Source organism: Dermacentor silvarum, chromosome 6 (genome assembly GCF_013339745.2).
Source record: "Dermacentor silvarum isolate Dsil-2018 chromosome 6, BIME_Dsil_1.4, whole genome shotgun sequence".
In the NCBI taxonomy this organism is placed as follows: domain Eukaryota; kingdom Metazoa; phylum Arthropoda; class Arachnida; order Ixodida; family Ixodidae; genus Dermacentor; species Dermacentor silvarum.
Window position 1 is genome coordinate 1,369,672 of NC_051159.1, and position 24,127 is coordinate 1,393,798.

Consider the following 24,127-nt stretch of genomic DNA (forward strand, 5'->3'; position numbering starts at 1 on the left):
CTACGAACCTTGCTTCGTGCAGTTGTCTAATACATTGCTATATATCTATCAAAGTTACGTCTTTCGGGGAAACTGCGACTTTTTGTTATTATATTTCTAAGGGGGCTCAAAAGCTGTGTAGTGTACGCTGATGTTTCTTTCTGGTCGCGGAACGCAACGAACCGCGGTAGCCCAGTGGCTGTGGCATTGTGCTTCTGAACTCGAGGTCACGGGTACGATTACAACCGCGGCGGCCGCATTCCAATGGGGGCAGAATGCAAAACCACTCGGGCACCGTGAATTCCGGGCACGTTAAACAACCCGAGCTGCTGAAAATTAAACTACAGTTTCCCATTAGCGTGTATCTCACAATAAGATCTCGGCTTCGGTACATAAACCCTCAAAATAAAATTTTACGTCACAGAACTACATTTACAATCGGCACTGTTGAGTGCATCCACTGAACTTGTTAACTCGTTGATATGCTCTGTTTAGTAGCCAATCTTTTTTTTTTTTTGAGATTTGCTAATGGTCATAATCCAGTGTGACAAATCCTGGTATTTCTTAACACAAAAAACCAGCTATCGCTTAAACATGCGAGCTGTCAACAGACATGGTCAAGGAAAATCCACATTGCAGAACATGGGACGAAAAAAAGTCGAGGTTTTGACGGAAGCCCGTCGGGTCGGGAGGCATCATGAAGAAGGGTAAAAAAAGGACACCGACCACTGAAAGAATGCAAGAAAAGACGTTGCGGCTCCCGTGACGGGAGCCTTGTTCACAATCTGTAGCCTTGTTCACAATCTGAACAACAGATTGTGAACAAGGCTCCCGTCAGGGGAGCCGAAACGTCTTTTCTTGCATTCTTTCAGTGGTCGGTGTCCTTTTTTTTTACCCTTCTTCATGGGACGAAAGAGTGAGACATTATGACAACCAGGAGATAAACCCTGAGGGTCTGCCTAAACCAGAAGCAAGCATCAAGCCAGAAGAAATTATCTGGTATTTCTTTCCTGCATGAAAATCTTTCGTCAATTGCTGCACACAAAGAAGTCGCGATCTTTCACGACGACTCTTCGCAAGCCATTGGGAGTCAATTGACTCATGCAGAAAGGTTGACTCTTATTTTGTGACTGTACTCACGAAAAAGGGGGTCTTAGCCCAGAAAAAGAGAGTCACGTTGCTGTGACTCACTTTTGACCCTTTTTTTTCTTAGAGTGCAGCAGTGCCTTGGCACGGGCCTGGCGCCGGCCCCCGTTATGTTCGGGGTGCATGTTTCGAGGGATAGGGGTGACTATCAGCGTGTCGCTGATGTCGGGTGGAATGGCCTGTTTCTGACCGCGTTGGACATGGTAATTGAAGCCGAGTTTCTGCAGGATGTACCGACGCGTGGCTGTCAGGGACATGCGTTCGAATTGGGAGGCTCTTTGCGCATCCACGATTTCCTCAAGCGTGTTGTATACCCCCAGCTGTAGCAGACGAGAAGTGCTCGTGGACTCCGGTAAGCCAAGGGCGATCTTGTAAGTCTTGCGTATAAGGGTGTTCAGTTTCTCCCTTTCGGTGACATTCCAGTTGTGGAAGGCAGCCACATAAGTAATATGACTGATTGCGAAGGAGTGCATGAGGCGCATGACGCTGTCCTCCTTCACGCCCGTGTGCTTGTTTGTAATGCGTTTGATCAGGCGGGTAGCCGCTGTAACCTTGCCTTCAATCTTCCGGATAGCTTCTGCGTTTGACCCGTTGGCTGCTATATGCATGCCAAGGATGCGTATCTTCGGGACTCGGAGAATACAGGAGCCGTCTTGCGTATACAGGAGTATTTCCTCACATTGCCGTGATTCGCCGGTAGGCTTGGGCCGGTGGCGCGGGCGGTAGAGGAGCAGTTCCGATTTGAGTGGAGATAGTCGGAGACCCATGTCTTGGAGGTAGGTTTCTATTGCAGAGACCGCTGCTTGTAAGGTGCCTTCTATCTGACCGTCACTGCCCTTGTCGACCCACAGGGTGATGTCGTCGGCATACAAGGAGTGATGGAGGCCGTTAATCTCGTCAAGGCAGGCCGGGAGACCCAGCATCACGAGGTTGAAAAGGAGCGGGGATATGAGCGACCCTTGAGGAGTGCCGGCGCTTCCTAGTGCATGTTCGTCGGATGTCATGCTCTCGTCCGCGAGGGTGACTGTGCGGCACGACAGGAAGTCTCTGATGTAGTTATAGCTGCGCTCGCCCATGTTGAGCTTGTTAATTCGGTTCAGGATTGCTGCATGTGATACATTGTCGAATGCCTTTTCCAGATCGAGGCCAAGGATGGCGCGGGTGCCGCTAGTTGGGTCGTTGATGATCTGGTGGTAGTGCTGGAGCATAACGTCTTGAGTGGAGAGGTGTGACCGGAAGCCCACCATAGTGGATGGGTAGGCTCCAGTGTCCTCGAGGTGGCGGTATGAATGAGTTCAAGAAATCCGGCCAGGTGGTATTATCAGAAGATATGAATGTTCACAAGGCTAAAATAGACGCATATACTGATTACAATGGTTCTCAAGTGCTGGATTTGAGTAATGAACAGAACCTTTTAGTATAGTTAGCAGGGAAAATAAGTGTCATGGATGGGTAACGTGACAATGCGGAAACAGGCAGCCAATTGACTACGCCTTAGTCTCAGAAACGGTTTAAGATCAACTAGACTAAATGGTAATAGACGAACATGGAAAAAAATAGCCTGAGTAGCGATGATAAACCTTTAAACTTAAAATTTCGGAGTGATACTAACGCAAAACACGAAACAATTGCGCCAGAATTTCTGCAAATTAAATAGAAGCAAATAATAGAGATTGCAAAAAAACAGAAGCAAATGGAGGAATTTCCTACATACGTCTAGGAAGATTACGAACTGGTAGACTTTATGCCGCAGGAGATAAGACAGACACGGCAACAAAATTGGGGTAGCTTGCACTAGTGGCGCAATGCTAAAGTCACAGCGAAGCTGTCTCGATTCCTAGTTGGTCCTGGCTATACGGAGGGATGCTAAGTTATACGAAGCAATGCCAAGTGATGCTAAGATATATGAAGTGTATAAGCATTTCCTCGTAGTCCGTGGCATCGGGTAACGCCTCGCGAAACACTTGCAGTCCGAGCACACGTAGGGGAAGTGGGGCGAAAGCTATGCACAGTGTAAGGGCGGCGCGCAGCAGACAGCACGCCAATAGCATGTCACGGCACATGCAGGTTGCGCGCAGCTGGTTGGAGCTGCTATAGTCATGGGAGCTGCTGTAGCGCCTGCTGTAGTCACGGAAACCTCAACGCGCACGTTAATGCGGGGAAACGGAGAAGCGCGGATGGCGTCGGCAGCACCTCTGCGTGTTGCCTCGTTGGTGCTGCTACAATTCGTTTCTCTCTCTCTTTCTCTTTCATTTTCTCTTTCCCTCTCCCGAGCATAGCGCGCGACGCGCGCACTCTCTCTCACTCTCATTTTCTCTTTCTCTCTCCCGAGCATAGCGCGCGACGCTCCGCGAGGTGATTGCTAGGCAACGCAGTGGCAGGCAGCACAGATTACGGCCGGCTTAAACAGCTCCGCTGTTAAGCATTACTGAATTAGAAAGAGGAAACCCCGTAAGTGGTGGAACAAGGAAATAAAGCAGGCTATAGAAGAGCGTAAGCAGACGTCTTGGGATCATCGAAAAGCCAAAAGGTTGGGAATACACGAAGAAGGGCTCCTTAGATAGAACACATACCGAGAAAAGAAACGGGTGGCGAGTGATCACATTCAAGGGAAAATGAAATGCGCAAGTTAACGTTGGGTGCATAACATTTGGTGCATGACAAAGGCGCCCCAAGAAGATTCTGGAACCTAGTATGAGCAATCGGAGTGCCAATTAAATTTCGCAAATGGCTATAAGGGATGAAGACGGTAGCATCTTCGAAGGAGATGACACGCTGCTGTACATAAGGGACATTATGAGGGATAACTTCGGCACAAAAGACAGCGTAGTTCAGACCCAAGCAGATCCAGCACCAACAGAGAAGCCTGAAAGATTAAAATTTAGCATAGAAAAATTTGCTGGAAAAAAGCAGAATAAAATATACCTAATAACATGTGCGCAGGATACTATGAAATATCAATACAGCCTATCAAAAAATTCACAGGCCTGCGCGGCACACGCAGCAGAGTCACAGCGTAAGCTGGTTGAGCAGCGCAAAAGTAGCTCCAATTTCGGCACCACGCACAACAGGGCCTTCGCGGGCAAAGTGTCTTCGCCTCGATTTTGACGAAAACGATCTGAACTGTCCGTGCGGCGTCGACAGCGAGCTGCGGCTTCTAATGCTTTCTGCACAGCAGTCTGCTGAGCCCGATGATGCCTGGTTGTAGCCGCGCACGTAGCTCTACAATTCGCTTCTTCAGCAGCGGTTCGTACCTTGCGAGGAGACGTCGTAACGTCTACCGAAGAGGTACCCAGAATACGTGGCGCACATCTAACATCGGGATAGCGTTGCCTCGTCTGAATCGCATCTCGTCGTCTGCGCCTGCACGCGCGGTGGTTGCAGGCACTTTAACTAGATGGCGCCACCATACTGGTGGAGGCTCGAGTCTTCTGCGCCTGCGCGCGTACCTATAGGGCGCGTTTAAAGGGAATATTTCTGCTGCCTGATAGCAAGCGCTTGCGTGGCTCAGTGGTAAAGTATCCGACTCCCACGCAGCGGGCCTGGATTCAATCCCGGCGGAGAGCGGGTACTTTTTTTCGCATTTCCGGCGATAGCGGTTACGGCCCAACGCCGGCGGCGGCATCATGGCGAACCGAAACAGCTATTCGAATGAGCCCATAACAGCTTACGCTATAAAACCTCGGTCCATAGTGTAAGACACTAAGGAGTAATGCAATAGAACAAGTGATTAGAACGTAGAAAATTCCGTATGGATGGCGTGAAAGCCCTATCTACAAAACCTAAGTGGATAAAATTAACAGAAGCTCACGCAGGCCACTTACATGTAATGTCGGTGAAATAGAATGGCAATGCAAGCCATAAAATTAGAACTATCGAAGTGGGTGGAGAAAAATGATATACTGTGAAAACTATAGAATGGGTTCAAGCCGGGCAGACGATTAGAGGATAATTTGTACTTACTCAGCGCATAGAGTTTTCAGTAGCTCAGCATAGACCATTATCGATAGTATTTCTAGATATTAAACGGGCCTATGACAACGTAGACACAGAATTATTATTGGATATCTTTAAGCAAGAAGTCATAAATGACGATTTCGTGGAGCTGCTGAGGGAGTAATATAGAGAAAACCGAGTACAAGTGGCATCTGAAGGTCGAAAAGGTAATGAAGTGGTAGGAATTCACCAAGGATTGAGGCGAGGATGTTCTCTGTCTACATTGTTGTTCCCGCTTTATGTAAAGCTATTAAGACGACTGGAAAACAGCGAATTAGAGTTTGATTTTTCCTACACGCGTAATGGACAAATGGAGCAACAACTAGAAGATCGCCAGACGCATGTATTCGGAAGAGAAAGGGCTACTAGCGCACAATGCAAAAGATTTGCAGAGACCTGCGAATATGTCTGGCAACAAAGTTAGTCCTTAATTTTAGCAGAGAGAAATCCGCAATTATGATAGTGACAGGTGTACTTGTTTATCTTTCACTGGTGACCGCTTTTTCCGGATAACAAATGTTAAACGTTATCGCTCGGCGCAGGGCGCGCCTGCATGTATCGGAAGTTTATCGAACATTGTCGATGCTTCTATTCGTTGTCTGCTGCCACCGACGCTCATGTAATCTGATTGTATGAGCGACGCGAATTGTCTAGTACTTTATGGAAGAGACGCGGGCACCAGGGATTACTCTGGAACCTTCGATGACTCACGTATAAAAGCCGACGCGTTTCACCGCTGAATAGATTTCGACGATCGCCGACTGTGTTCGCCGCTATCGTTGTGCTTCGAGTGCGACTTGCTTTTGTGGGCACAGGTTCGCCCACTAAAAAGCCCGTTTCGTAATTCACAGTTTTGCGACTGCTTTTTTCACCGTCACTTCTACGTGACATCTTGTGGAGGTGCTAGTGCGTTCATGCACCGAACACCACCGCAAAACCGCAATCCAAGCCCCAAACTAGAGGACACCACCAACGTCGCCAAGGACCAGCGAGCTAACCGAAGGCAGCAAAGACTTCTGCCGGAGTACGGACTTCTTCCCGAGAAGACCACAGCGGTCAACGCCAAGTCAACGACCCCAATGGCCGCCCCAGCGTCCCACATCCTGATGCAACAACCTCGGGAGCCACCGACCTTCCGTGAATCATAGGCTGAATACCCTGAAACCTGGCTGGAGGCAAACGAGAGGACCACAACGTTTAACAGACGGAGCGACGACGACAAGCTGCGCCATGTCTATTTTTAGTTGGATGACGCTGCTCGGGCCTGGTTTGAGAACAGAGGCAAACACAGCACGCCCTGGTGACTTGCGACCTATTTCGTGAGAACTTCCTGAGGATCTTCACGGGTGCCGTACGAAAGGCAAGGGCTGAATTCTCTTATAAACCAGAGTGCAATTGGCGGACGAGAACACAGTGATCTTCACGGAGGAGATGACTCGCCTCTTCCGCCACGCCGACCCCGACATGTCTGAAGAAAAGAAAGTTGGGTTCTTGATGCGGGGTGTTAAAGAGCAACTATTCGCCGAATTGATACACAACACGCCCAAGACTGCCGCACAATTTGTTTCGGAGGCCACAACGATTGAGAAGACGCTTGAAATGCGCGCCAGGCAATACAACCGCCGCGCGTTGACAAACTACGCCGAAGCTCAAGTGCTAGGCGCCGACGACCTGGGAGAGACGATCAGAGCGGTCGTACGGAAGAGCTGCAGAAGTTATGCCCAAGTTCGCAGCCTCAGGTGGCGTCGATTGCTGACATAGTTAAAGAAGAGATTCAGCTGTCACTGGAAGTGCCATAAGTTCCGGCATCGCCACAACCACAGCCGGACGCGATGACCTACGCTGCCGTCGCCCGCCGTCAAGGTCCCCCTCCGCGCTCGCGCCAGGGGCCCGTAACGCCGACGTTCCGTCGTCCACCGCCGCCACAGCTAGCACGCTCGCCCGTCGCCCAGCGCAGCTACCAGAGGAAGACGGACATTTGGCGCACCCCCGACCACCGCCCGCTCTGCTATCACTGCAGTGAAGCTGGCCATGTGTACCGCCGATGCCCATACCGCGAGATGGGCCTACGAGGGTTCGCCGTTAACGCGCCACGTCCACAGCTTGGCGAGCGGCCACGTGACATCGCCGGCTACCTAGCCGGAGCCCAGTGGCAACTACGACGACCCTCACGCTAGGCGTAACCAGGCCGCTACATCTCGCCGCATCGCCGGCTGTACGCCGGCGGAACCCGGGGCCCTTACCCAACCAATGGCAGCAACGGATGGAGGTGCGGTTGCTGTACAGCGTAATGCCGAGGATCCTCCACCGCCGACGAAGAAGATTCGCGAATCGTCACGATGAGGTATCAGCACGCCGCCTGGCAAGAGCCTTGACGACAACACTTCGCCGCCGAAAGAAGATCTGCCGACGCGACGTAGCAGCAGCGTAGCAAGCCAACGCAGCTGTGATCCGAGGCCATGACTTAGCCGTAACGCCAGACGACGGTACCTAGACGTGCTAATCGATAGTTGTAACCTCACCGCTCTCGTCGACACTGGAGCCGACTATTCCGTCTTTAGTGGCCCGTTCGCCGCCAAGTTGAAGCAGATGAAAACAGCCTGGCAAGGACCCGATATCCGGACAGCGGGAGGACGCCAAATAACGCCGGCTGGAATCTGCACAGCGCGAGTCACGGTAAACAACCGCACTTACCCGGCGAGCTTCGTAATCCTACAGCACTGCTCCAGGGATGTCATCCTAGGCATGGACTTTCTAAACCAACGTGGTGCAGTCATCGACTTAAGGTCCAAGTCGATAACGCTTTCAAGGCACAAGGCGACACTGCCGGATTCAAACATCAGTTACCATGCATTGAATGTGCTTGAAGAACAAGTCACCGTTCCGCCTCGCTCAAGCGTAATGATATCTGTCGGTACCTAAGTACCTGCAGACATGGAGGGCGTCGCCGAGCGTGACCATCACTTACTGCTTGACCATGAGGTTTGCGTCGCTAGAGGCATAGCTGAGCATTGTGAAGGGAACGCAAGAGTGATGCTCAAAAACTTCAGCCACGAATACAAGCACATTACCGAAGGCATCACGGTCGTCTACATTCATGAAATAGTACAAGACAGCAGTGATCTGAACCTGTAGAACCTGAACAAGCTTTAGACGTAAATGAGAACTGCTATCGCTGTTACGTCCGCCGAATCGGCATGCGGCAGCTTCCCTTGCGCCGTGTGCCACCTTTTCTTCTTTCCCATCTCCCCCTTCGCCCCCCCCCCTTTAGTACAGATTTGGGAGATGGCAATAAAACGCCGCATTATGTCTGGAGACGCTGTCTGATTTCCTTCCGGATGCACGGACTTTTCTATCGGCTCGGCTACAAGAACCTTCCGAGACATAAGAAAGAACAGCTAAAAGCTCTGCTCCTCCAATACAAAGACTGCTTCTCGTCGTCATCAAAAATTCGACAAACCCCTGTCTCCAAGCAGCGCATTCTAAGCAACGTATATGTCCGCCCACTCCGTCTGAGCCCGTACCGAGTTTCGGCACGCAAACGCAAGGCAATAAATCAACAAGTCGATGAAATGCTCCGCGACGACATCATCTAGCTGTCCAAAAGTCCGTGGGCGTCCCCCGTGGTGTTAGTGAAGAAGGAGGATGGAACCCTACATTTCTGCGTCGATTATTGTCGCCTCAAGAAAATCACAAAAGACGACGTATACCCTCTCCCGCGGATAGACGACGCCTTGGATCGACTCTACAACGCAGAGTATTTTTCTTCGATGGACCTCAAAGCCGGCTACTGGCAAATTGAAGTCGACGAGAGGGACCGGGAGAAGACTGTCGTCATAACACCAGACGGACTATTCGAGTTTAAGGTGATGCCATTTGGTCTTTGCTCGGCACCTGCGACTTTCCAACGCGTCATGGATACAGTACTGGCAGGCTTGAAGTGGCCGACTTGCCTCGTCTACTTGGACGACGTCGTTGTGTTAGCTTCAAGTGTCGAAGAACAACGAAACGCATCGGCTTTTATACGTGAGTCATCGAAGGTTCCCGAGTAATTCCTGGTGCTCGCGTGTATTCCAGAAAGTACTAGACAATTCGCGTCGCTCATACGATCAGATTACATAAGAATCGGTGACAAGAGACAACGGATAGAAGCATCGATAACGTTCGAGAAACTTCCGATACATGCAGGCGCGTCCTGCGCCGAGCGATAACGTTTAACATTTGTTAGCCGGTGAAAAGCGGTCGCCGGTGAAAAGCGGTCGCCGGTGAAAGATAAACAAGTACACGTGTCAACACCCTCTCTTTAAAAAAATATCGTCCCGATGCTACAAACATGAAAGTGAAAACAAAACCACGCGTAATAAAGAAAAAAACAACAAAGCAACAAAGTCCCTAAGTTCGTCAGTGGGCATAGATAGGTATAAGAGGCACCACGTGGATGCCTTCAGGTCGTGCGCGGTGCCACTGTGATTGCGAAATGCAGTCTGGAACGACCTCATAGTCCAGTGCATCAATACGTCGGATGATCTTATAGGGTCCGAAATAGCGACGTAACAGTTTCTCGCTAAGTACTCGTCGGCGTATCGGAGTCCAGACCCAAACACGGTTGCCGGGCTGGTACTCGAAGTAGCGTCATCGAAGATTGTAGTGCCGGCTGTCGGTCCTCTGGTGGTTCTTGATGCGCAGGCGGGCGATCTGTCGACCTTCTTCGGCACGCTGCAAATAGGTGGCAACGTCGAGATTGTCTTCGTCGGTGACGTGCGGTAGCCTGACGGCAAGCGTCGTTGCCGGGTTCCTTCCGTAGACCAGGTTGACCGGCGCCATGTGCGTCGTTTCTTGCACGACCGTGGTGTGTGCTAAGGTCACGTACGGAAGGATGGCATCCCACGTCTTGCGTTCGACGTCGACGTACACTGCCGGCACGTCGGCGATGGTCTTATTTAGGCGCTCAGTGACGCCATTCCTCTGCGGGTGGTAGGCGGTGGTGCGGCGATGGCTTGTCTGGCTGTATCGCAGGATGGCTTGAGTTAGATCTGCCGTAAAGGCCGTACCTCTGTCGGTGATGAGGACTTCTGGGGCACCGTGACGCAGGAGGATGTTCTCAACGAAGGCTTTTGTTTCGGCATAGCGGGTGAGGTAGCCCGTAGTTACGACGATTCATTTATTCCCCGACGTCGACGTCGGAAAAGGCTCCAGTAAGTCCATCCCGATCTGCTGGAACGGTCGGCGAGGTATTTCGATCGGCTGTAGAAGTCCGGCTGGCCTTGTCGGCGGTGTTTTGCGCCACTGACTGTCTCGGCATGTTTTTACATAATGAGCGACCTCGGCAGTGAGGCGATGCCAGTAGTATTTTTCTTGGATCCTCGCGAGCATGCGGGAAATACCAAGGTGACCAGCTGTTGGGTCGTCATGAAGAGCTTGCAGAACATCTGGACGCAATGCTGAGTGTACCACGAGGACGTTCTTTAGGAGAATGTTGTTTTGCAAGAAAAACGACGTCAATCCTCGCCTGAACACTTTCGGCAGAACGACAGTCTTGCCTTCCAGGTAATCTACGAGGCTCCTTAGTTCCGGTTCAGCTCGTTGTTGTTCGGTGAATTCGTCGGCACTGATGGGTCCCAAGAAAGTATCGTCATCCTGGTCATCCTGTGGCGGTGCTTAGATGGGGGCGCGAGGCAAGCAGTCGGCGTCAGAGTGCTTCCACCCGGACTTGTAAACGACGATGATGTCGTATGCTTGAAGTCTCAGACTCCATCGTGCGAGGCGACCTGTAGGATCTTTCAAGTTAGATAGCCAACACAAGGCGTGGTGGTCGCTCACAACTTTGAAGGGCCTGCCATAGAGGTAGGGGCGAAACTTTGATGTCTCCCAGATGATGGCGAGGCACACCTTTTCTGCTGTGAAATAATTTGCTTCCGCCTTCGACAGCGAGCAGCTAGCGTAACCTACAACCCGTTCTAGTCCGTCAGTCCTCTGCACAAGCACGGCGTCGAGTCCTACGCTGCTTGCGTCGGTGTGGACTTCGGCATCGCCGTTTTCGCCGAAATGCGCAAGTATTGGCGGCGATTGCAGGCGTCGTTTTAGTTCTTAAAATGCTTCGACTTGCGGCGTCTCCCACTTTAACTCGATGTCGGCCTTCGTGAGGTACGTCAGTGGCTCGGCGATCCGTGAAAAGTCCTTGACGAAGCACCGGTAATAGGCGCACAGTCCAAGAAATCTACGCACTGCCTTGTCGGCGGGCGGAGGAAACTGAGTGATGGCCGCAGTTTTCTGTAGGTCAGAGCACACTCCAGATTTGTTGATTACGTGGCCAGAAACAAGAGCTACTCACATGCGAAGCGGCAGTTTTCTGGCTTCAACGTCAATCCGGAGGTCTTGATTGCATCAAGAACTGTTCCGCTGAATCAAACCAAAGCGCTCGCTAGCCTCCAACCCCAAAATGGCCTGACCTGATGGTCTTTTTTCACCACGAAGAACTATGCACTTTCCTGCCGGTTACCAATGACGAGGGGTGCCGAGAACGTTCCAGCATTGCTTGATAATTCCGCCGTTGTACGAGCGCAGCGCCGTGCCGTTTGACTGAAGCGTACCGACATTCAACTTGCGATAAACTAACAGATGCACGAGGCACGCTTGGGATCAGGTGTCAACCTTTTGAATGTAACCTTCCTCCCACCTATTGCGGCTTTCACAAGCCAGTCGCGTCCGGTCGGAACGCTGTTTACGGCTACATCCAAGACGTCGAAGCCATCGTCTCCTCGCTGCACTTCGCAAATATTAGCTCCCCCTCTGCAACACGACACAAAATGTTTTGGCCTGTTGCACAAACAAGTCTTGACGTATGCCGGGCTGCGCCTTGCCGATGCATTCGGTCGCAACCTTGCTGGCTGACGTGCCACCCTTCTGTTCGCAGTTACTGAGTTGACTTCAGGAGCTTCCTTTGTCCTAGACCATATCTCCTTTTGGTGAGCTGAGGTTTCGGCTGCTTTGCATAAGCTGATAGCACCTTCCAGAGATAACTTCTTTTCTTTGAGCATTTTTTCCCGCAGCTTCGGGGAGTTCGTTCCGAAAACGATTTGGTCCCGAAGCATGTCATCGGTTAGGGTACCGACATTACAGACCCTGGCCTGTTTCTTGACTCCTCGTAGAAACTGTTCGAACGGTTCGGCCTCCCGCTGAACACGCGTACGAAACACGTACCTTTCGTGAACTTCGCTCTCCTGCTCGCCGAAAAACTCCGGGAATTTGGTGACGAGCAATTTGTAGTCATGTTTTCTTTCCGTCCCAAGGAACGAAAAATTGTTGTAGATCAATATCGCATCTTCGCCTCCTACGCTTATAAGGATCGAGTGCAGTTTTTGTCGCTTCCGACCTTGGTTTGTCAGGTGACGCTGCATCCAAGAAGAGTTCGAACCTTCGTTGGAACAGCTTCCAGCTTTTCCCGTTGTCTCCCGATGTATTTAATGGTTGAGGAGGCTTGACGCTTTCCATGACTCCTGAAGGGAGATCCAGGACGTTCATCGGCGGCTGACCAGCATTAGTGGAATTCGTGAGGAGCAGGCTTCACCACCTCTGACACCATGTATCGGCCGTGGTTCCGGTCGATCAAACCAACAGCACGCGTGTCAAGACAACAGTGAAGAGTTTTTATTGAGCGTCGGTATTTATAGGGCACTCGGTCCGTAAGAGGGGAGTGCGCTATCGTACATCCGACAGCGGCGTGATCACGGCTTGCGCCCACTGCTGGTGCGCATGCGCGCGATGCGATACAGTCACTACACTTAGCACTGCAGTATGGAGGAGCGCGAACGTAAGCGCAAACGTCGTGACTCTGATCCTACACGTCGAGAACGAGACGAGGCAGCCCAACGGCAACGCCGCGAAGCTAACCCCGAGCCACGAGCACGAGAAGCAGCAGCACGCCGGCAATGGCAGCAAGACGCCGAAGCGAAAGCTCGAGCAGCAGCCGTAATCGTCCAAGGAGCTTCGCTCCATCATCGGCATTCACTTCATGTAACGGCTGCCAATTTTTTTAAATGCGAAGCATTTCTTGCCGGCGACTCTCTCTGTTGTCCCGCGTCCAACACCCCCACAGCTCATGCGCGTCCCCTCCCCCTCTCTCCTCTCCTCGCTCCCCCTCTCTCTCCCCTCCTTCGCTCCCCCTTTCTCTCCTCTAGGAATACTCTACGGAGCGGCGCCCGCGTGCCAGACCCCCACAGCGCATGCGCGCTGTGGGGGTCTCTCTCCTCTCCCACGCTCCCCCCTTTCTCTCCTCTAAGAATCCGGAGCGGCGCGCTCGACAGGTGGTGCGACAGCTGCATACTCCGCTGGGGGTGCCACGTTAGTTCCGCGGTATGAAAATGACGGAGCGCGCGCGCCTCATTCTCTCTCCTGTGCAGCGCTGCGATGAGCGCTCGGGCCGCTGCCGCGAAACCATCTCCCGCTCAAGCTAACCATCTCCCCGCTGCTTCGCATCCACACATGGTTCCCTTTAGCGTGAGATGGAGTAATTTTTTTCTCCTGGCTCAGCGCGCCGCGGAGAGAAGAGAGGCAGGGGTCGGGAAGGCAGGAGGCTGGCGATGAGGAAACCGTGTGCGCATGCACGCGGTCTCTTCTCCTCCGGGTTGCGATGGCTACCACGGCTACGCACTAAAAATTACGCCTGGCTTAAACAGCTTTGCTGTTAAAAGGCCATGGAGGTTTACAAGAATTTGGAAGAAACTACAAGGGAAAATCTACGCCAAATCAAAGGTTTTGAGGCTCGAGGTGGCTGGCTAAGGAGAAAAACATACCGGAGCAAATATTCGCAGTTAGATTAATTATGCACTCGCATATGCTGCAGCAGAAATCTGGAGAGCACATCTGAATGGAATGCGAAGGGATTCACCCAGTGAGACAGGTAGGTAACGCAAACCTTCCAAAAGCGCTTGGATTTATATTGGATGGAAGCATCAATAGGTCCGCAGTAGAGGTAAGCAAGATACGATGATAGCATTGGTGGTAAAAAAAGTCACAGGCCTGCGCGGCACACGCAGCACAGACACAGTAAGCTGGTGGAGTGGCTTAAGAGTAGCAATTTCGGCACCACGCACAACACGGTCTTCGCGGCAAAGTCTCTTCGCCTCGTTTTGACGAGAGCGATCTCAACTGGCCGCCCGGCGTCGACGGCGAGGTGCGGTTTGTACTGCTCTCAGCACAGCCGTCTGCTGAGCCCGATGATGCTTGGTTGTAGCCGCGCACGTAGCTCTACGATTCGCTTCTTCAGCAGTGGTTGATACCTTGCGAGGAGACGTCATAACGTGTACCGAAGAGGTACCCAGAATACGCGGCCCACATCTAACATCGGGATAGCGTTGCCTCGTTTGAATCGCATCTCGTGGTCTGCGCCTGCACGCGCGGCGGTTGCAGGCACTTTAACTAGATGGCACCACCAAACTGGCGGAGGCTCGGGTCGTCTGCGGCTGCGCGCCTGCCTATAGGGCGTGTTTAAAGGGAATATTTCTGCTCTCTGATAGCAAGCGCTTGCATGACTCAGTAGTAAAGTATCCAACTCCCAGGCAAGCGGGCCTGGGCTCGATTCCCGCGGAGACCGGGTACTTTTTTTCGCGTTTCGGGCGATAGCGGTTACGCGGCGGCGGACAACAACGCGAACCGAAGCGGCTATTAGAATGAGCCCATAACAGCCTACGCTGTAAAAGCAAGGAAGAGAATGATACGACCGGATGTGTTGCAGGCGTAGGTAGCGGTACAAAGAATATTGAGAAGCTCGGAGGAAGAAGAAAGTAGATTATGGAGATCTATACAAAAATGAAAAACGTGTACAACATACCTGATTAAATCAAGCAGGCCAGATGACTATTTGTCACCGTCTGTTTGAAAAGATATTTCAACAAATCAACATCATTCTCATGGCGCGCCCATGAAAAAAAAAAAGCCGGCAGATCCCACGCGCTGTGGGAATCGATGTGATGCGAAGCAGTGTGCGGGGAGTCTGCTAAGTTAACGAAACGACCATGAGAGCACCAAGACGTAGGCGACTGATCCATGACCTACGTGACACGCATATCATGTGAATGTCATGATATGCGTGTCACGTAGGTCATGGATTCATGTCATGACATTCACATGACCTATCATTTATGGCCGAACCTATTCTAGTGGTGTTTATTTGTTAATCATTTTTCGCTGAGTCATTGTTATTTTTCTGCTGAGTCATGCTCATGACTACGACTTCTGCCATCATGCTTTAGTGTTTCTTTCACTTAGTACCCATGTGCTAACCCATTGAGCGGTTTTTGAGTGTCAATCTTGTTTCGCTGAGTCAGTGTCATTTTTGCTGAGTCATGCTTACGAAGTCCTATGTCTTGTAACAGCATCCTTTAGTGTTCCCTTCAATTAGTGTCCACGTTCGATCCCATTCTAATGGTTATTGAGTGCTAATCTCTTTTCGCTGTCATTGTCATTTTTTGCTTAGTCACAGTAATTATTGAATCGTAATTTTATTCTACTATGATTATCATTGCTATCATAACCTTACATGCACCCATTACCATCATTAATTCTCCATTTTTTGCCACATCGGGTTTTTTTACTCATGAAAGCACCAGGACATAGACAGCTGTATCATGACTTACATGACACACATGTCATGGCATTCATATCATGACTTATCATTTATGTTTCTCATACACTCATGTCTTACTATACCAATTTTGGTACATACCAAGTTAACTAAACCACCATGAGAGCACCAAGACGTAGGCGGCTAGATATATACACTCAAAGTGGCAAATGTTCGCCAAGAAATGCTTCGCATTTAAAAGTCGATACAGGGCCAAATTTTTGCTGATCCAGACGTCACCGGCGTGACGTATAAGACTTCGCTGGCCACTTCCTGGCACGCTTGAAACGCCGGACTATATATCCGCACCTTATCGCTTAAAGTGCAACGATGGCTGCGCGCAAACTCGTCCGTCGTCAGAATCTGATCGACGGGTGAACATGGATCATGGATTAAGGCGTCGGTTAATCAGACTTGAATGCTCCTACGTTGCAACGCAATCGATGGCGCTCGCGTGTGATCGAGAACATCAGTGCGTGGGATCTACTTCATTTATTGTTTTTGATGCAACAAATTAAAACGGCTTTCCCGTGTGATATAAACAAATGTTTTCCTATGTTCATGGTGATTACTGCTGTCCGCTGTTTCTTGCAGCAGCCACTACCACCACCAACCACCTACCACCACCAAAGCGGGTCAAGAAGAACAGCACCTTGACGCTGCCCGAATTATTGGAGCGGCAGCATCTGCGCACAGCTACACTCCTCAAAGAACAGAACGAGGTTCTGTTTGAGCAGCAAAAAAAAGCTCCTACAAAAGGAGAATGACAACTTCAAAGAAGTTATGGCCGGAATTACGGCATCGTTTATGCAGGGAACGCAAGCCATGATGGCACAATTGGCAAGGCAGCCTGTGCCAACATTTGGGCAGATGGCACAACCCTTTTCTTTTGGCCATCCTCTGCAATATACTCAGCAAGAGGGAACTTATGTTTTTGCTGCATAGCCTCAGGGGAGCGGCCAGCCCAACTCTCAAAAACAGTAGTATCGGTCAACTATCGGTCCAACAGTTTTCAAAAACCATGCTTCAAACTCTTTATTGTTTCATTCGACCGTCTACAGAACTTCGCAAGTTAAGATTCGCCATGATGCAGACCGAAGTGGAAAGTTCTCGGCCAAGAAATTGCGTAGGAAATCTCGCACTTCATTAACAGGGTCTGTGTGCAGAGGTCTGGTTGACGGCTGCTGGTAAAGTTCGTCCTCAGATGACCTAACATCGCCAATCCATGCATCATTCACTGTCTCTCCTCTCTCTTCATAAAAATTGTGCAAAATGCATGTAGTTGCTATGACTGTCGGCATAAATTTGTAATTTATGTCGGCTTGCTTCAACAGCATTCTCCATCGCCACTTTAGCCTTCCAAAGGCATGCTCTACAACATTGCGGCCGCTGCTGTGGTACACATTAAATGATTCCTGCTCCTTCGAGAGCCTTCCTTGTGACGAGGTGTATCCCTTCAGGATCCAAGGCAAACCAGGGTATGCAGGATCACCCAATAGCATGAGTGCGATTGAACAGCCATTCAACATGACTTCTAGTCTTGGCAACAGCTCCTCGCTGCTTTGGAAGAGTGATGACAGCCTCAACACAGATGCATCGTTTGCACTCCCCGGGACATTGCAGGTAACACTGCGAAATCAGAAACATTCATGCGTACCACAATTAAACACACGGTAAGAATATGGTTTCTAACAACAAGGACACTTCTGTGACAACCTGCAAGTGTGTGCAATCTATTCACTAACATTAATTGGCCAGCGTTAATAGAGTCCTTGCTACAGAAGAACAACGAACTATGGTGCATGCAAACGAACTTGTGGGAGGAAAGGCCACTGGCTCCCATGTTTACTAGGAGAAAACTCCCAAGAGAAAAAGAAAGCTGAATATTTTGTGAAATGAAACTTACCGCCCTCGGTCGTCTACTACAGCCTGCACATTGTATGATGTCCACATTTTTCTGTTCACAAAGTCACGATATCCTTTCTTTGGTGCCATGATAGGAATGTGGGTACCGTCGATTGCCCCAAATATTTGAGGGAGGTGGCACCCTGCTTCAAAGTTTCTGGCAATAGCTTCCGCTTCTGTGGCAGTAGGTATACTTATGTACTTCTTCAAGTAATGCTGTACAAGCGACTGGCAGAACATGTAAACACAATTTTTGACGCTGCTTTTGTGAACGCCAAATTGATTCGCTACCACTCTGTACTCACTGCAGCTGGCCATTTTGAAAAGGGCAATAGCCACTCTCTTTTGCACTGGTAGTGGTTGTCGCACACAATATGTCTTTGGCGACATGAATGGTTCCAAAAGTAGAACAAGTTCGTTGAATGAAGCTCGGCTCATTCTGAAGTTTTCCTTCCAGTCCTAGTCGGTGAACTCTGTTGCCACAATGCGGTCCCACCAGTCATTTGAACGAGTCTTCATCCAGACACTTCTCTGCTTCCGTTTTTTCCCCAGCAAATAACCTATAATAGAGGAACGAAACCATGAAATATTTCGAAAAAAGCTGCTAATGCAAAGTGGCACATAGATAATCTACTTATTAAAATGTATACAAACGCCACAAGAAGTGTCAAATGTTGCTTGCAAAAGTGCAACGAAATCCGGCAGAAAACAGCACTAGGGTGCCGTGGGACGATGTGAGACAGCAGTCAAATTAAGAACCTTTGAAGCCTGAAAAAACTGCTGCTCCCACGGCAAAAGCTGTTGTGATATGAATAAAGAAATCTTGATGTTTACCGCTAACTTCCACAGTTGAAGCATTTATATTGGTCAGTTCGAATACATGTACAGGCCACAAAAATGCCAACATCGTGTCGCCCCCGCTAAGCAAGACTTCGCTCAAAAGCATACCATTTTTTTGTCAGCGCGTGAACGAACAGCTCGAAGCGCTTCCCTAAATTTTTGCGTCAAACTCAGGATCACGTAGTCAGAATTTGGCAGCCAGCTCACCTGATCCCCGGCGTCGCATGGATGTTTTCGATCGCGAATTTGCGCTAGAGATCACTTACTCAATCATAATTTCTGGACCGTGTAGCAGCAATTGTTGCCGATCACGACGCGACCGCTATCGAAATTACTTCGTAACAAACTCCACTCGCCTTCGTACGCTGCTTCGTTTTGGGAGTACTAGCGGGCGTAAATGCTCCCATTAACCAGTATAGCACAGTGTCTGTTTAAAAGGATCCTTTAGAGATGTTATCACCTTGCATGGTAACCAAATCGTAGACGGCAGAGCACGTCGCCAACCCTCTTGCGCGCAAAAGTGCTTTCATGTAGGCCGACCGTATCCGACGACGTCGATGCTGATGCTGCATGCAGGCGATAGCGTACAAGATGACATGAAAGTTAGTCCATGCCTACAAAAGTAACATAAGGTGGAGACGGAACGCTGCATTCCCAAGCATTTTGCACAAGCGCCAATCAGGTTCTCGGTAGTCGGTACAGTCGGCACTGAGCCACCAACGTGCACTCGACACACTACCGGAAACCAGTTAAAACGGAAGTCGGCTGCATTTCCCTTATACGACACAATGTGGCGCTACGTTCTCGCGAGAGTTAATGCGCTACATGTAAACGGCGTCGCATCGCCTTTCCCAAATGCGCTTGGAAATGCGATGCGCCACTGTCGCATTCATCTAAACGGAGCTAGTGGAGACCAGGCAGGGACTGCCTGACCCTTCTTTATTACTCGAGCCCCCCTCGCGAGCGCGAGCTCGGTGCCGATCTTGGTTGTTTTCTCGGCGCCAACGCACGAGACACGAACGCACCGAGCGTCGTCTGCTGTCGCTCGTGACATGGCCGGGTTTCGAGACAAGTCCTCCCGACTGCATACAACGCTAAAAACACAACACATAACATTCGCAATGGTAAAAGAGGAATTAGCTAAAACATCAGCAAACTTAAACAACAGTCATACAACAGTAACTATTTACAAGGGCAAGCTTCGTCGTCCCATTTTTACACACGGAAATAGATGCAATCACTGGCACTATACGGCACCACACACTTCACTGCATGCACACGGCGTCAGACACACGTGAAGCTTAGTCCGAAGCACGAGGTCGCTCCATCTCGGCAATTGTGCTCAGGTAGGGCTTCAATTTCTCCACATGCACAATGTCCGTTCCCATGTTATCGGCGAGTTCGATCTGGTAGTTCACGGGAGACAGTCTGTTCACTACCTTGTGAGGGCCGTTGTACCATGTGGTCGATTTAACACCGTATGGTGGAGTCTTAAGAAGCGCTAGTTGTCCTCTTTCGAACACAACGTCCTTGCGGTGCTTATTGAAGTAGTCCTTCTGTTTTTCTTGTGCCAGTCTCATGTACGCGGCCGCAAGTTCTCTAGCTTTTTTCAATTTTTCGCTCACTACCGCGCCGTAACTGGAAGCTTCTTTCAGTTCTTCAAGTTCTCGGCGTCTGTAAACAACGTCTAGTGGAAGCACTGTGAACCGTGTCCTGGTACCCGGCATTGTACCAAAATACAACATATGGGAGTACATCAGCCCACTTTTCTCCCCCGGCGGTAGTCATGGCAATCATCTGCTTGATAGTCTTGTTAGCCCTTTCACACAAGCCATTTGCTCCAGGATGATATGCGGTAGTTGCAGCATGTGTGATGCCCCGATGTTTGAGGTAAGCTTCAGTAGAGCATGCCATCATTTGAGTACCGCGGTCTGTAATAATCGTGGCCGGGCATCCGTGCTTCAAGACAATTCGGCGCCCAATGAACTTTTGAACTGTCGTGGCTTCTATATTCCTCAAGGGCTTTGCTTCAGCAAACTTTGTGAGGTAGTCAATGGCTACGATTATATATTTATATCCTCTAGAGTTCCTGAATGGTCCTACGATGTCCATCCCAACTGTATGAAAAGGGCTGTGCACTTCTGTTGGTTGCAGTAATCCATAAGGCAGCGGTGTCGACATCTTCATACTCTGACAAAGGTCGCAGTGACTCACATTCCGTTTGACATCCGTATAGAGCTTTCGCCAGTAGTACTTGGACCTCAGCGCTTCGAATGTTCTTCTGATGCCCATGTGGCCACCGTACCTTCCTTCATGCATTTCTCGTAGTGCATCGGCCTGTCGCTGAGAATGAAGGCAGAGGAGAAATTGACTCCTGACCGGACCTTGATCTCTCCTGTACAACACACCATTGTGCATCAAAAATTTCTTGTGGGCCCGTTTCTGTTGCTTCTTTGTCCCCAATGCACCATTAAGCAGGTCCAAGACTTTAGCGCAGAATGCGTCGTGACGCTGTTCGTCACCCATGTTGCCTCAGTATTGCAGTGGTAGATAGGATACAGCAATGATTTCGCCTTTCTCTGGAACATTGGGAGGTGTCCTTGAGAGACAATCTGGTGCGCTGTGCAGGATTCCTGATTTGTAGGTGACGTCGAAGTCGAACTCCTGCAAAATCAGTGACCAACGGAGGAGACGTTGGTTGCCTTCCTTGTAGCGCAAAATCCAACAAAGGGCGTGGTGGTCACTGACAACTTGAAATTTGCGGCCTATCAAGTATGGTCGCAACTGTTCTAATGGCCATTTCACAGCAAGGGCTTCCAGTTCCGTCGAAGAATAATTGACCTCTGTGCCTTAAAGTGCCCTGCTCAGGTATAAGTATATAACACTGGGCGATATCGTCGCTCTTCATCTTCTTGCAGCAACAGACCTCCTAAGTCGAGACGAGATGCGTCTGTGTGTACTTGCACCCTAAATTCCGTTCTCTCCGAGAATAGCTTGAGGACAGGCGGCTGACACAAAGCGCACTTTAATGTCTCAAAGGCCACTTGCTGATCCTCTTCCCAGGAAAAAGCAGAATTCTTCTTTAAGAGGGATCGAGGTGCAGTGGTAACGCTGTAATTAGGGATAAATTTCCTGAAGTATGACGTAAGCCCCATGAATGACTGGAGTTCCTGTACGGTTCGAGGAGGCCGGAACATCTGAACAGCTGCCAGTTTACACCATCTTTTGTGACAACATGCCCAAGGTAATTAATAGCAGTGCAGAAGAAGAAACACTTCTGTGGTTTGAACTTCAAATCTGCTTTCTGGAACCTTGAAAAGATGTCCCTCAGGTGCGAAACATGGTCTTGAAATGTGTGACTGAAGACTACGCAATCTTCCATACAGACGAGAGCATTGTCATACTTAATTCCGTGAATTATTGTATCCACGGCTCGTTGAAACGTGAAACGAGCACCTTTAAGGCCGAACGCATCCGTAGGAATTTGTAGAGACCCCAAGGTGTAACGAAAGCCGTCTTCTGTATGTCATCTGGATGCATGGCTATCTGATAAAAACCAGACACCTAGTCCATGACTAAAAAGTACTTGCTTCCGGTGAACGCCTGCAGGGCATCTTCAATCCTTGGAAAAGCGTAAACAATATCTTCAGTCACTGCGTTGAGCCGTCGATAATCGACGCACATGCGTGTTGTCCCGTCTTTCTTCGCTACTAGGACCAGCGGTGATTGAATACCGGCCGCGGTGACCGCATTTCGATGGAGAAGAAGTGCAAAAACGCCCGTGTGCTTGCGTTGTAGTGCACTTTAGAGAACCCCAGGTGGTCAAAATTAGTCCGTAGCCGTCCACTACGGCGTGCCTCATAATCAGAACTGGTTTTGGCGCGTAAAACCACAGAAAGAAGAAGTACGATTGCATAGTGGAAAAGCAGCCCGAGAGCATAGATCTTGCGCGCAAAGTGCAGTTTACATCGCGCTCTCGCTCATCGTGCCACTTAAGCGCTGGAGCTAAGCTCTCTCATTGGCTGCGAAATTTAGGCAGAACTCTGACTCGAACGTAGGCAAAATCACTATCGGACCACGTTGCTGTTCACTCAGAAAGCGCCCACCGATATCCTGAAAGCTCGTGTGACCATCCACGAAAGGCCTGACGCACGTCTGAGGCAGAGCGCGTGTACACTGTCTACAATCCTGCACATCAAAAAGCTAGCGCTCAAACTTGGCAACAGAAGGTATGGACATAGGTGAACAGTAATCGGAGAAGCTGTGCTTGTATACCATCCCAGCTACTGGCGAGAGACAGCCACATAGACAGTCGGGTATGCTTCCTCGCACAGCCGTTTCACTCAACTGAAAGGCGAAATCCACCTGTTTACTACGTAGGAGGCTGTTTCATGACCTACATAACACGCATGTCATGACATTAATATCATGACCTATCATTTACGTTCGTCATAAACTTTTGTCATACTATGCAAGCTTTGGTACATACCAAGTTAAGGAAACGACCGTGAGAGCACCAAGACGTAGGCGGCTAGATAGATACACTCAAAGTGGCAAATGCTCGCCAAGAAATGCTTCGCATTTAAAAATAAGCAAGTGTTACACGCTTGCAAAACGTGAAGGCCTGCCAGCTGTGCGAGAAGATCGGGAATAACGTGCGAGCAGTGGCACGAGCGTGAGGGGCAGTGTGGGAACGCTGGCATGATCAGCGGCATCGGAGCCAGCTGTAGAAGGGGATGACGACGAACGCGCGAGCAGTGGCACGAGCGCGTCTCTGTGACCAAGTGACGTGTGCAATCAGGCAAGCACTCGGCACACCTATAGTAAGCCAAAACCGTGGAGCAGCCGTGCTGCCTGATAGCAATGGCTTGCGTGGCTCAGAGAGAAAGACGAAGACGCCGTTCCAATTAGATAGTTTGAATGTAAAAATTCGAGACGTTATTCCATCATATGATTGAAATCAGAATTTAAAGATCGAATTAGAGGAAATTTTCCCACAGAACCCTAAGTTTCATTCAGTCCGGTTATTAAATAATATGTTGCAAGATTACATTGCACACGTACACACAATTAACATAATAGCCACTGACGCTTCCGTGAATGACGAAAAGGCGGGCGTAGGCATTTTCTCGCCTTCGCTTGGCTGGTCATTCTCCTTCAGACTACCAGATTTCACTCCCGTATTTGAAGCTGAGCTCTTCGCAATGATTCTAGCTTTGCGGAAACTCCCTTTAAATGAATCCAGCGCGTTAATTCTAACAGATTCCCTTTCTGTCTGTACTGCGCTTACAGCTTCAACAAATTCACCGGCTCTAAAGACGTTTCTAACATTAGTTCCCCCCCAGCTGAATCTTATAAAATTATTATGGGTACCAGGACACTGGGGATTACATTTAAATGAAATGGCCGATTCATTAGCGAGAGCATCCCTGAATGGACCGATACTATCGGTCCTTCCAGTGGTGGCACAAATAACAGCGATCAGATATCGGAAATATACAATTCGTAGAGATAGATATCATGGAAACAATAACATCATGGACTGAATTTCAGCACCTAAAATTTCCGTGCAAGATTCATTGGTGTCCATCAAGACAATCGGAAGTCATCCTTACAAAATTACGTTGCCGTGTCCCACCA

The 24,127-nt window shown here is 49.8% G+C and overlaps 1 long non-coding RNA gene across 1 annotated transcript in view; it reads right to left on the minus strand.

Moving 5' to 3' along the window:
- LOC125946168 (uncharacterized) overlaps nt 1-24,127 on the minus strand; it is a 118,869-nt gene that overhangs the window by 79,227 nt on the left and 15,515 nt on the right. The window lies entirely within an intron of this gene.